The sequence below is a fragment of the Condylostylus longicornis genome, unplaced genomic scaffold (assembly GCF_029603195.1).
Source record: "Condylostylus longicornis isolate FDR11 unplaced genomic scaffold, ASM2960319v2 ptg000031l, whole genome shotgun sequence".
Classification (NCBI taxonomy): domain Eukaryota; kingdom Metazoa; phylum Arthropoda; class Insecta; order Diptera; family Dolichopodidae; genus Condylostylus; species Condylostylus longicornis.
Genome location: NW_026578000.1, coordinates 4,510,433 through 4,523,972, shown reverse-complemented (window position 1 = coordinate 4,523,972; position 13,540 = coordinate 4,510,433). Strand labels below are relative to the sequence as shown.

At 22.3% G+C, this 13,540-nt stretch overlaps 1 protein-coding gene across 1 annotated transcript in view; it reads left to right on the top strand.

Annotated features, from left to right (window-relative positions):
- The first annotated feature begins 6,886 nt into the window (after window positions 1-6,886).
- Window positions 6,887-13,540, top strand: part of LOC129608242 (uncharacterized protein DDB_G0292186-like) — a 142,113-nt gene continuing 135,459 nt past the window's right edge. The window contains exon 1 of the mRNA XM_055519620.1: window positions 6,887-8,062. The gene's annotated coding sequence lies outside the window, so the exon portion shown is untranslated. The remainder of the gene's footprint in view (window positions 8,063-13,540) is intronic.

Sequence of the window (13,540 nt, the reverse complement as noted above, 5' to 3'; positions counted from 1 at the left end):
ACAAATTCTAATGTACATACAAACACACAAATACAAATTAATTTGCTTTATATAGTGATCTGTTCTTGATCTAAATTTGAAACTTTATAATAAATAGAATTTGCTTTAATTTGTACAATGAATTATAATGATATACATACATACATTATAACATATAATACTATATAAGAGTTTGAACACAATAGTCATTTCCATACAATTATGTGTACAAAATATAAAATGTATAGACCTTGTCATAACTACGTATATCGCACCTTGTCATTAATTATAAAAAAAAAAAAAATTATTTTTCATCAACATTTTAGATAAATTATAAAAAATCATTTTTATTTTTAAATGTCCTTGCAAAATTAATCATACAAAAAAAAAAAAACAAAAAACATAAAATTAAAAGAAATAAACCATTTAATATTTTCTTTTTCTTTTTAATTATAATTAAATAAGAAAAAAATTAAAAAAAAGCAAAAAAAAAAAAAAATAAATATTAAAAAAATAAAATTTTTTTTTTTATTTTTTTTCAGATTTTTTTTTCAAATTAAAACCAATCTCTGCCCAAACAAAAATCAGATAACTTGTTTACCATTAAAAATAAAAAACGAAAAACTTTTAATTAAATATGCTTGTATGTACATATATATATGTATATGTGTATGTATGTAAGTCATTATAAAGCAGTATGAACATAATTTGTAGATATATGTAAGTATGTGCATTGTGAAAAATCACCATTTCTTTAATATCCTTAAATATGTTTATTCGGTGAAAAATACATGTATACATGTATATGTTGGTACATATATGTATGTATATACTATGTATAACATGTCTCATAATATTTTCCATTTTATTTATTCATTATATAAGTATTTTCTTTTTTATCTTTCTGAAATTTAACTATGGTATACTTGCATATACCTTAATATAGGATAATATCATCATATACATAGGAATTAATTTGTGTACATATACATACATACATACATATATCTGTATGCAGAAAAAATAAAAAAAAATATATACATAATAGGTAATTAAAAAATTCAATTTTCAATTTTTTTGCTTCACTAGTTCTTATAATACGAAAAAAAAAAATAAAATAAACAAAATAATAAAAATAAAAAAAGATAATCGGGAAATAAGAGGAAAAAAAAATTGGGGGAAAAAAAGTTTATAGTTAATTATTATGAAAGATTTTTTTCCACATAATATATTCTCTCTTATATAGAGGCAACAAACATTTATTCACACATACATACAATTATACTTAAAAAATACTCGCAATATCCTGAAATTCAAGGTTTTTTTTTATCCTTCTTCTTCTTCTTTTTCTACTTCTGTTTTTTTTTATAAAAATCTAAAATACCAAAACATTAAATATATAAATTTTTTAAAAAAATGTTAGAAAATAATATTAACAACAACAAAAAAAACGAAAGAGAAAGGAACCATTGCAGACGAGATTCTCTTCTGAGCAGCTCTCTCTTTGTATACTTATTAATTTATAAATATAATGAAAAATATATGAAAAATAAATAAAGAAAAATTTTTAATGGTGCCAATGAAAGGAATAAGAGAGTAAGAAAATATGGAAGAATTTTCTTACTGATATTACTAAATTAGTAGAAAAAAAACTTTCACAAAAGACTTAAACCTCCTTTCATACTTAGCTGCCTGAGTTTTTTTTTTTCATTTTGCTAACGTAATGGTATGAAAATTTTTATTCAAATTTGAACGTCCTCCTGCGTAATGTAATTGAAGAGTATTTGTTCTTGTATAATACTCATTAGAATATTTAATATCGTGGCAATAAAGGGGATCCCTGACATAATAACCAGACCAATTATGGATACGTATAGAAACACCAAAGATGCTAAGTAAGAATAGCAAGCAGGGATGCAAATTCTCGCCGATACTGTTCAACATCATGAGGTGATGAGAAAAATATTAACGTCAACATTCAGTGGTCTCTCATGAATCGCCTAGAAAACCTTGAAATGTATGCAGACGACGTAACCTTGCTGTCTCATACGTTCGCTGACATGAGTACAAAACTCACCCAACTTAGCGAACCGGCCGAAAAGGTTGGCTTCAGAGTCAGCCAAGCAAAAACAAAGCCACTCCGCGTAAATACATATAACGTTTACAGCTTTGTAATTCGAACCCAATAGAGACTTACTTGAGCTACTTTGGTGTTATTGTGAGTATCATGTGAAAAGTAACAGATGAGAATATCAAAAATAGAATTGAGATGGTAAGAATAGCATTTTTGGCGACTGTAGAGAATCTTGAAATTAGTACACTTGGCCAGATCAACAAAGCTGATAATTTTCAATTGCTGCATTATATCGGATCTTCTATATAGTAAAGGGATCTGTCTTATACAAAAAAATAACACAAAAAAACTGCAAGTAATGCTAAATAAGTAGATTGCGAGTTATCCGCGACGTGCATTGGTCTAAACGAATAACAAACACAAAACACTAGAAATTTACGAGCCATGAGCATAAACAAGTCACCTCATCAGAAAAAAACAAATTGAATTTAAATTCATTAAAATATAAAAATTTAAATCTAATTTTTATTATAAACGTTTTTACAATTCCAATATTTTTCAAAAAAGTACATTACATAAAATAGGAGAATGTTGCTGATAAAACTTTTTGTATCAACAATAATTTTAATAAACATGAGTAATTAATATAATAACAAAATCGTCTCGTCAGTCATCTCATTTCTCATAACGATATTTTTTCCTCTCTTGACTCTTTAAATTAAAAATTTGTGAGCAACAAATCTATAGCAACATTCCCAGCAAATACAATTCAATTAGAAAACAAAGTTGATATTGATGCCGTTCATATTCATGGTAAAAACCAATTCTACATAAATTTCTCAAGCAACATTCATGCTTCAACATTAAAATAAGAGAGAACGGTGTCTTCCATCAGCAGCTTAATAGTGAATCATAATATTTCTCTCAATTTTCATATTATTTCTTATTGGAAATGAAATATTTTCGCTCTCAGTAAAAAAATTCAAATTGTGTTTCGTTTATTTTTTGAAGGCGGGATTTATTTTATATACCCAGTCGCAGAGAACATTTTCTTCAATTTTTTAATTATATTTACTATTGTCATTATAATTTTGCAAAATACACACACAATTTTAAGTTAATGTTATATTTTTTAATATTATAATAAAAACAAAAAAAAACCGAAAAAAAATTAAAAATAATATTTTGCAAAATCGTTATTTTTTAATTTTTTTTTTGTCTGTCGGTCGCCATCAAAAGATTATCAGCTTTTCTCAAATCTAAATATCATGTGCGGTTGTTTTATACATTTACAATCTAGCATACATGTTTGCGAATATTTTTTCTTAATAATATTCTCATTTATTTTTATGATTTGCTTTCTATATTAATTTTCTTATATTTTATATTTAAATTTAAATATATAGATACATAAGTATATGTGTATGTAGAAGTAGAAATGTAGGTGTATTTTATTTTGCTTTATTTTATAAGAGATTATTATTAGGTATGATTATTATTTGATTGTTGGGAATTGGAATAGTTAGGTTAGCAGTTAACTGTATTTTTTTCTCTTCTCGTATATTTTGTAAAAATTCTTTGAGAGAATTTTTTTTTTTCAAATTATTTTTGTACCGCTAGCTGTATGAGAATGAGAAAATAAATGAAAATAAAATATGAATTGATTATACTGTTATATTGTGTATAATAGATAAGGTACGTCATGTATATGTTACTTTTTTTTTTGTTCTAGACATTTAAAGTAGGTAGGTATATATAAAAATATTTTAGAATATCCTTGAGAGTAAAATAGTTACAAGAATTTTGGAAGTGGTAGAGAATATATAGAAAAGAGAAAGAGATTTAATAATTTACGGTTTTTTTACCTATATACTATTTTCTTTACTTAATTTTTTTCTTTTTATAATTTTAAATATAATAGAAATTATAAAGAAATTTTCTCTTTTTTATACTTTACCAAGCAAATAATATTTTTTTTTTCTTTGTAACATAGGAGAGGTATAAAAATATTTTGTTGTTGTTTCTCATTTTATTATTTATAAAGTGACGTTTAATATAAATGTGTTTTTTTTTTTTTTGGTGTGTTATACCTACATTTTATTATAATTATATTCGCCTCTCTTTTAATGTCATACCACTATATATATAGTTTATGTGTTTTACGTTTTTATACTTGAGTATAGCTGGTTGGTTGGATACAAACTAGTTATGAGTTTTCTCATTTTTAATACAATAATTTGAAATCAAAAAAAAAAATATAATAAATTATACAAAAAAAAAAAGAAACGATAATAGAGGGAAAAAAAAAATTTCATTATTGTTTTTGGAAAATCTGATTTTAGGAAGAAGAAAAGAAAAAGCAAAAAAAAATGATTTTATATACAAAGGTACGATTGAATGCCCAAACATACATACAAAAAGAAGAGAAGAAAAAAACTAAAACAAATTTAAAAATGAGGAGGAATATTTTATTATAAAATTATTTTTTATTATTATTATATATTTTTTTTCACTTTAACTTATTAGTATAGTTGTATGTAATCATTATAATATAATAAACATTTTGCATTCTACTTATATACCGTTTTATAGTTATAATTTGTTTTTCTTCTTCTTCTTCTTCTTCTACTTTTTTGTTGTTTTTTTTTTTTTGTGTGTATAGTGTGTGTATATTTGGTTTAAAATTTTATAAGATGAGGGGGTCGATTTTTATGATTATTTTTATATGAAATTTTTTTTTTTTTCGAATGGTGATGGTTATAATGATGATGATGATATTGATTATCATAATAATGTAAAGAAATAACAGAATAAACCAAAATGAAAAAAAAAATAAATATAAACGTCGTCCTATAACGGTATCATATACAAATTCTGTTTTCATTTTGTTTTTTCTTTTTTACTTTTTTTGTGGTGATTTCATTCACGATCTTGTTTTTGATATGGTCGAACGTTTTCGCGGATAATTTTCGTTTAAAATTTTACAATTACAATTATAATATACAATGAAAATAATTTTTATAATATAATTTAAATATTAAAAATGATAAAAGAAGAGGAAGAACAAAAAAAAAAATAGTTATTAAACAAAAAAAATTTAAAGTGAATTTAAAAACAAACAAAAGAAAAAATAATTAAATTACATAAAGGAAATTTAAAAAAATTAAATGGTGAATTAAAATTATTTTTGTTTTTATATGAAAATTTAAGGATATAAAGGATATTCAATATAATTATAATAATTACAAAAATAATTCTTAAAATAGAAGTTTAATATTTAATTTTATAAAAGGAATGTATAAAAATAAATAAGAAATAAAAAATGAAAAAAAAAAAATTTATTTAAAATTTTTATCTAATAAAATTTTTAATTAATAAAACTAGGACATTTGAACAAATAATCATACGCAATATATTAATTTACATTTCTATACAAAGAATAAATAATATTTCCGATAATAGAAGAAAACTTAATAGCTATATTTGAAAAAAAAAATTCAATAGTGAATAAAAAATATAGATTGTGAAAAACTAAAAAATTTAATTTTGTTGCATATACACTTACACTTAATACAAGATAATTACATTACACATGAATAAAATTAACTTTGAAATTGTGAGGAAGTAGAGTATACAAAGTTAGACAAGCCTTAATTGAGATGTGTACAAATTCTGTGTTAATAAATCAATTCAAATCAAAATAAAAACACTCGTTATCTTCAAAATTCTTACATAATTTTCAACTCTCAATTTATATAAATAAAAGATTTATTTACCATTTATTCGTTTATTTGCCTAAAAATTTCTGCTTGAAATGAAATATCTGTTCTATATTCTTCAATTAATTTATTTCCACCAAAAAATTAGTTGTACCTACTTTCAAAAATTAATTAAAAAATTATATATTTTTACTTAAAGACCTTGACTTGAATCTACCTAGACTTAGTACTTATAAAAATTGTTAAATTTCTATTTTATTAAAAATATTTTATTATAAATGATCAAATTTAATAATTTCAATTTAATAATATGAACAAATTAATTTTGTTTTAAAGTATAAGATATGAAAAACAAATACTTTAATATATTTATTAATATTTATATGGGCCCGATTTTTAACGCAATAGTATTCACAGCATATGAAACATAAATTTTGAAATAATTTGAAGGAAAATTTAATATTTATATTAAATAATTCAATTTACAAAAATATACATATATGTTCTTTGCGTTGCTGTTTTAAAAATTAATTACAAGTAGTTGTGATATTTTGAAATAAGTAGTTGGAAAAAATACCGAAATTCCGAATTCCTATCCACTTCCTAATGTATATTCATTCATTTTACTAGAATTTATATTAATTATTAGGTTAATTGTATAATAATGTAATTCGAACAACAACTGAAAAAAATAATATTTATCTCGAATTTTTCAAACTATAGACTTTCGCATTAAAATAATCAAAAATATTTAAGAAAAATTAAAAATTTTACAGTATCACTTCTATTATTCGAATTCTATATTCAAAATAATTTTAACCGAATTAAATTAAAAAATTTGAAATAATGAGAATCAAAAACTTTTAAATGAAATTATAAGCTATGTTTAACACATGAATTCTAAAAATTTAATAATATTATGAAAAATTTTTAACTAATTTAACTTTGCGAGAGCATATTCAAGAATATTTTTTCAAAATAATTAAAACGATTTAAATTTTGCATGAAATAGCGATTATAAAACTTTATATAACACTTATATTTTGTTTTTTTGGTATATGCAGCAAAAACTCTTAAACTTTTCACAAAGAAAAATTCATTTTTTTTTCACTCAATTAAAAACCATTTTCTTTATTAATTTTTTTTAACAGAATTAAAAAAAAGAAAGAAATACAAAATCAGATAATTAACTTTAATAACAAAAAAAAAACAAGAAGAAGAAGCAAAAGTCAAGTTTTACAATAACTTTTTCTGATAAAAAAAAAGAAAAAAATTTCCAAAGAGTTTTAAAACAAAAAAAAATTTTTTTTTGTTAGAAAATTTTCGCCGTACATTACGAAAAATTTCGCAGATAATAAACGTGTACATTTTTAACTTTTAAACTTTTTATACACTTGAAAATAGAAAAAAAAAAACAAAGAAAAAAAAATTACATTAACTGCACAAACACACATACATAAGAGTAACAGAAAATTTTCAAAAAAAATTTTTTACTCTTAATTTTCCGGAAAAAATTTCTACAGGTATAAAAATGAATTGTTATATAAGCAAGTGAAAAGTGCACAAAAACCAAAAAGAAGACAAAGAATGTGAAAAAAACAAAAAAAAAATACAAAAGTTTTCTTTAAACTTTTCGTGTATATTGTGGAAAAATTATTCGTCACGTTTTTAATTAATTTTACCTCAGGAAAAGTGTGAAAAAGAAAAAAAAAACTGGTTTTGTATAGCTCTTAAAAAGATTTTGAAAACTTTTAACTAAAAAGCAAAAAATTGAAAAAAATAAAATTAAAAGCAAAAAAAAATAATAAAATTCATTTATATGCACGGCTGCACACACTCACACACATGTGAATATAAGAGATAAAAGTGTCAATATCTTAACAATTTTAACTAAATTAAGAAACATAAAAAGAAACAAAGAAAAAAAATAAATTTTTTTTTTAAATTTTAAAATTTAAGATTTTTCGTATATTAAGTGAATTTCTTTATAATTAAATACACACAGAGAGAGAAAAAAATCGATTTTAAAATAATATAGACGAAAAAAAAAAAAAAATTTAATTAAAAGTTGATTCAATTACAAGAAAGAAAAAAAAAATACTTGAAAAACACAAGAAAAAAATAATTAATTTGAAAAGGAATAGGATAAAGAAAAAAAAAAATCAATTTTTCAGTAACTCTGAATTGAAATATCTTTGGATATTGCATACTTTTAGGATTTGGAAAATTTTTAGCAGGTTTTTAACCTGCTAACTTATTATTTGTCAAAATTTTTACGGACGGAAATAAGGTAAAACTAATTTAAGAATTTATTTAATTAATATTTTTTTTTATTTAAATTTAAAATATTTTTCCAATTATTACATTATTAATAATAAGTTGTTGTTGGTATATGCAATGAGATAAAATAAAATTTTGAAAATTTTGAATAAAATGAAAAAAAATTTTAATGAATTTATTCGAAAGCTTCTAGATTTTTACTTTTAAAAAATATTGAACGAGAGTTGTGTTGTTGGCTTTTAATCGTTTATATGCTCAAAATTTGGTTTCCATAAATTTTGATGATAAAATGCCCGATTCCAATAGGTGTTTAAAAATATTCAATGTTATTTGGAAATATTATAATGCAATTTTTTTTTGTTTGTAATTGTTAAGGAATTCTAATAAGTATTTTATATTGAAATAAAAAATTTTTTTGTTTTATAGTTACTTGAGAGTTTTAACACATTTTTTTAGCGTTTCCTAAAATTTCATTGACCATAATGGGTCCTATCAACTTCATATATTGTCTCTGTAAATATTTTTTGATCAAATGTTTGATTTAAAAATTTTACCGAAAAAAATTAATCTTAGTTTTGCGTTTTCATTATAATAGGTTTCAAATTGGAACACAATCAAATCTGTGTTAAAATTTTTCTCAAATGAATTTTTTTGAAAAAAAAAAAGTTCGTTTGAGAACGTGAATTGCTTCTCTTGGAGGAATTGTCAATATAATATTTTCTGTTTTGTCGGCTACAAAAGAAACTGTAAAATTACGCCTCGCAATATCTTTAATATAAATCTGCCGCTTTACATTAAATTCAAATTGTAAATTATTAAATTGAAATGAATTAATTAAATATTAGATACACTTTTCAATTAAGTATTTTAAATTAATATAAAAATTAATAAAATTATTAATATTTCATACACTCTATACATGCATACTTTTTTTATATCAAAAATTTTAAATGACCACTTGAGACTGGTCAAGAATAATATCAAATAATGTAAATAGTTTAAATATATATTTTTATTGTTTTGGTAATTTTATTAAAATGCCTAATATTTAATTTATTTAAATAAAACAAAATGTGCACAATATATTTTTTTTGTATATAAATATTTGTTTCCCCTTATTTGTTCTAAATTTGTATTAATCTACTTATTTAAAAAAATTCTCCTAATTGAATTAAGTTTTTCAAGTTGAACTTATATTTTTAAATAAGATATAAATATAGTATATATACTAATATACTGCATGTGATATACTCATACAATATTATCAAATTTTCAATTACCAAAATTGCTATAATTTGGTTAATAGAAATTTTGAGTACCCTTCATATATTCAAAATTATGGTATATATATATATATATATATATATATATATATATGAATATATATATATAGATATAGATATAGATATAGATATATATATATCTATATCTATATATATATACATATATATATATATATATATATATATATATATATATATATGAATATTATATTTAATGTTTGTGTATATGCGCGGAATGTTCAAAATATTTAATTTTATAAAATTAAATTTATGTGAATTATAATGATTTTGTCATTTAAATTGTTTTATTCTTTATCGCATGCTATATTGTGCGTGATCGCAATTTTATATATAGAACAATTTCTTGGAATACATTATTGAAATTTCTGATTGTCTGATTGTGATATAATGCAAAAAAAAAAAAACCTAATAAAAATTATTAAATTTGGACTAAATTTATTAGTTGTTGAATTAAAATATCGAATTTAAGGTGATGTTACTTACAGGAAGAAGGTGTACAGGAAGAATTTGGTTTTTTTTTGCAAAATATTTGGAAATTTTGGAATTTCTCAAATTTATGTTGTTAGAGTGGTAATTGTCATTTTAATGATATATTGAAAGATCTAAAAGATCTAAGATTGAAACACAACTCGCAAGTTCAAAATTCATTTTGAATTGCTAACGCCTTTATGTAATTAACAATTTCATAAAAATCCTTATTACACGATAAATATATATTTTCCGCCACAAATATAACTTCATTTTTTTCCGGAAATTTTATGTGGGTTTATATATCACACATATTAATAATTATTGTCAAGTGCAAATATATTTACACTAAATGTATACTCCTATAGTTATCACTTGTTATATTTTAAAATTTTAATTTTATTAGCCCAAGCGATATTATATGTCATATTTAGTAGAATTTTACACACATATTTAATGCAATATGATGATGTTATAATTCTATTATTTAATAAATATACGCACAGAGTAAATATCTAGTATACTTATACCAAATTACTAAAAAAAAAGCAATATTATTCTTAGTAGATCTTAAAATGCATTGTATTTAATACAAAACAAAAATTATATTTGCGAACTCAAACGCGTATGCGCATACACACATTTATTTGTCGTCAAAAAAAACAAACGCAAAAAATCTCATCTTTGGCCATGCGCTCGTCATATTCAATTGCTACTATATGATATTTATGTATAATCAAATTCAAAACCAATTGCTTTAAATTATGACGGATGACAGTGTGAATTGGAAATGATAAAAATGCGCGAAATATATGATCATATAATATGTATATGATCCGTTATAATTTTTTGAAATAAGTGCAGTGCTGCATTATCTTTAAAAAAAAAAAAAAGTTGTGACAAAATATGAGACTACAAATTTCTTTCGTATATTATAGTTTCTAAATAGGAATTTTTTGTTCAGAATTTTCACAAAAATAATTGATATATTAGCAAAATTTAAAATTAATAGTTCTTCTTTAAAAAAAAAATAGAGAAAGAAAAGAATAAACCCTAAATCTCAAAAATGTAGAATAAAAAATGAGTCCGCTCTGACTGGTTCTCTTTTCGTATTAAAACAAAGCAGAAAACTTTGCTCATTCTAGTTTATTCGCGAAAAAAAAAATTGTAGAATTGTGTTATTTAAATTTTTGTACTGGCCCAAGTGTGACATTTCTGACAAACTCTTCAATCTCTTGTTAGTTATTTTTTGTCAAGATCCCATTATGATTTTTCACTAGATTATTTTTACTGCAGTGAGAATACGATCCAAAATACATAAAATCAAAGTTTGATTGCGGTAGTCGAATTGCTTTGACAATTTTCTAACTGTATTTTGGAAATTACGGAATGAATTTGATTGAACTCAACCGATTTTTAAGAAAGGCGAAAATTCCATACTAACCTATCAGGCTATCACAAAATTCGGTACCAAGAATCTGGGTCTCATAATTATCCCGTTTCTCAACTATCTCCAACAATTACTAAGCCGAAACAGGGTAAATTTTTCTTTTCCCTACTAAATTAGAGATATTTCTGCAAAACAGCGACCATGTCTTAATTTTTCTGCATCTTGGTATAAAAATTTATATGTATATACATATATATATATGCATAAGGCTATAAATATAAAAATATAAAAATATTTATTTTAATAAAAGCAGTCCTAGATTCACCGTATATATACGCTTCATGTATTAAATGAATTTATTATTATTTTAAAAAACAAAGTATGTATGACCTAAAATTTGTATAAAATTAAATTTATAAGCAATTTGTATGATGTAATTTTATTAAAAAATTTAAAATTCTATTTTGTTTATGTAACAACTTTGCAAATTTAACCGTAATATAAAGTATACATACATACACCATAATGTACATATTATATATTCATAGAAAATTTTTATTCTTATTTAGGAAATGAAAATTATATTAAATGTAGAGGGCGAAATATAGAAAAACAAGTTGAAAAAAAAAAGAATTGCACTTTTTAAAAAAATTTTTTTTTTTGCACATTTATGAAAAATTATGTAATATTTTGATTAATAATGCTCCCACCTGCTGTAACAATTGATATACGTGTATGATTAAATTATATTTATGTAAAATCTTGTTTAGTAAGTATTTCTTACTGAATAAAAATTGAAAATATGCTGTCTTCTTCTTTTGCTCGCTCACTTCCGGAGCATAAGATAGCTTCCGGCATTGCACTTTGTTAATTGCTAATTGCTTTATTTGATATCCAAGTCTTGTCGCTGTTAGAGATTTCTTTGTTTACTGTTCTACGCCAAGTCGTTTTCGGCCTCCTTCTTTACCTTTTCCATATATATATATTTTGCGGGCTTAGTATAACATAGTCAGCGCAATTTTCCTTTCTTTATATGTATACTAAATGGACGTACACTCGAGAAGGCACGGTCCTGTTCAGTCAACGTGAGAGTTACTATATACCGACAGTTACTGTCTATAATTGTATTGTAGATAGTGTGAGCAATTTACTGTAATAGATTATAGTTTCATAGTAGATTATATTCACTGTCCTTCTATCATTTTATATTTTTTATGATGTTATTACACCAAACTTCTTCAACTATAAACCATAAATGTATGTTATACTGTGTGTTTCGGGAAATGAAGGAGGAAATAAATAGGTTAATTAAAACTTTTGGCTATTTGCTCGTTAATATTTTTATTAATTGAAATTTAAATATGTACTCTTACGTATAGATCACGCATATTGTGATTGGTGGTTGTTTAATTTTAATTTATTTCTTTTCTAACTGATTATTTGACATGTACTGCTATATTTTATTTCTAAACAGTTCTTACACGTTAAAAGTACAAAGGTAATTTTTTTCACCTCTCTCATTTTTTGTATTATTTTTGACTATATCACGTCTGATCCAGGCCAAATATTTTTTCTTTTGCGTTTGATTGACTGCGTTATGAATTCATGAAACAAATGCGTTTTTATTGTTTCAGATATCAAATTTGATTGTTTTAATTTTTTCAATATCTTATTAAGTCTATTGTGAATTGAAGACGTTCTTGATCTTATATTTTCAGTGAAAAGAACATGACTGATTTTAATATCAAAAATATATAAGAATTATAAAATTAAAGCCTTCTGCTTGAATATCGTGCTACCTAAATATTATTTATTTTATAAAAAAAAATTAATCAAAATAATAAATATTAAGAAAAAAAAAAAACAAAATAAGAGCAATGCATATTATTAATAAAATATAATATTAATTTTATTGTTTGACATAACCATAAAAATTTTAACACCTCTAATAAATTTATAAAACTATTTTTCCTGAATGTCTAGACTCGAGACTATAATATTCATTCATAATCACATTCATACAACATCTAACTAACCATCTATTTAAAAAAAAGCCCTATTACCTACTAACCAAAAAAAAAAAAATCTAATTCATAAAAATAATATTCATTTTTTACGTAACAATTTTAAATAATTCAAAAAAAAAAGCTAAATATAATTTTATATTTAATAAAAAATTTAAAAACAAATAAAAATAATATCATATCTTTTATATATTTTTTAAATAGAATAAAACCTATTAAAATAGCACTTAATTTATTAAACTAAAATAAAACAAAAAAAAAAATATGTATGAATAAATAAATAAAATGAAAATTTAACCGCA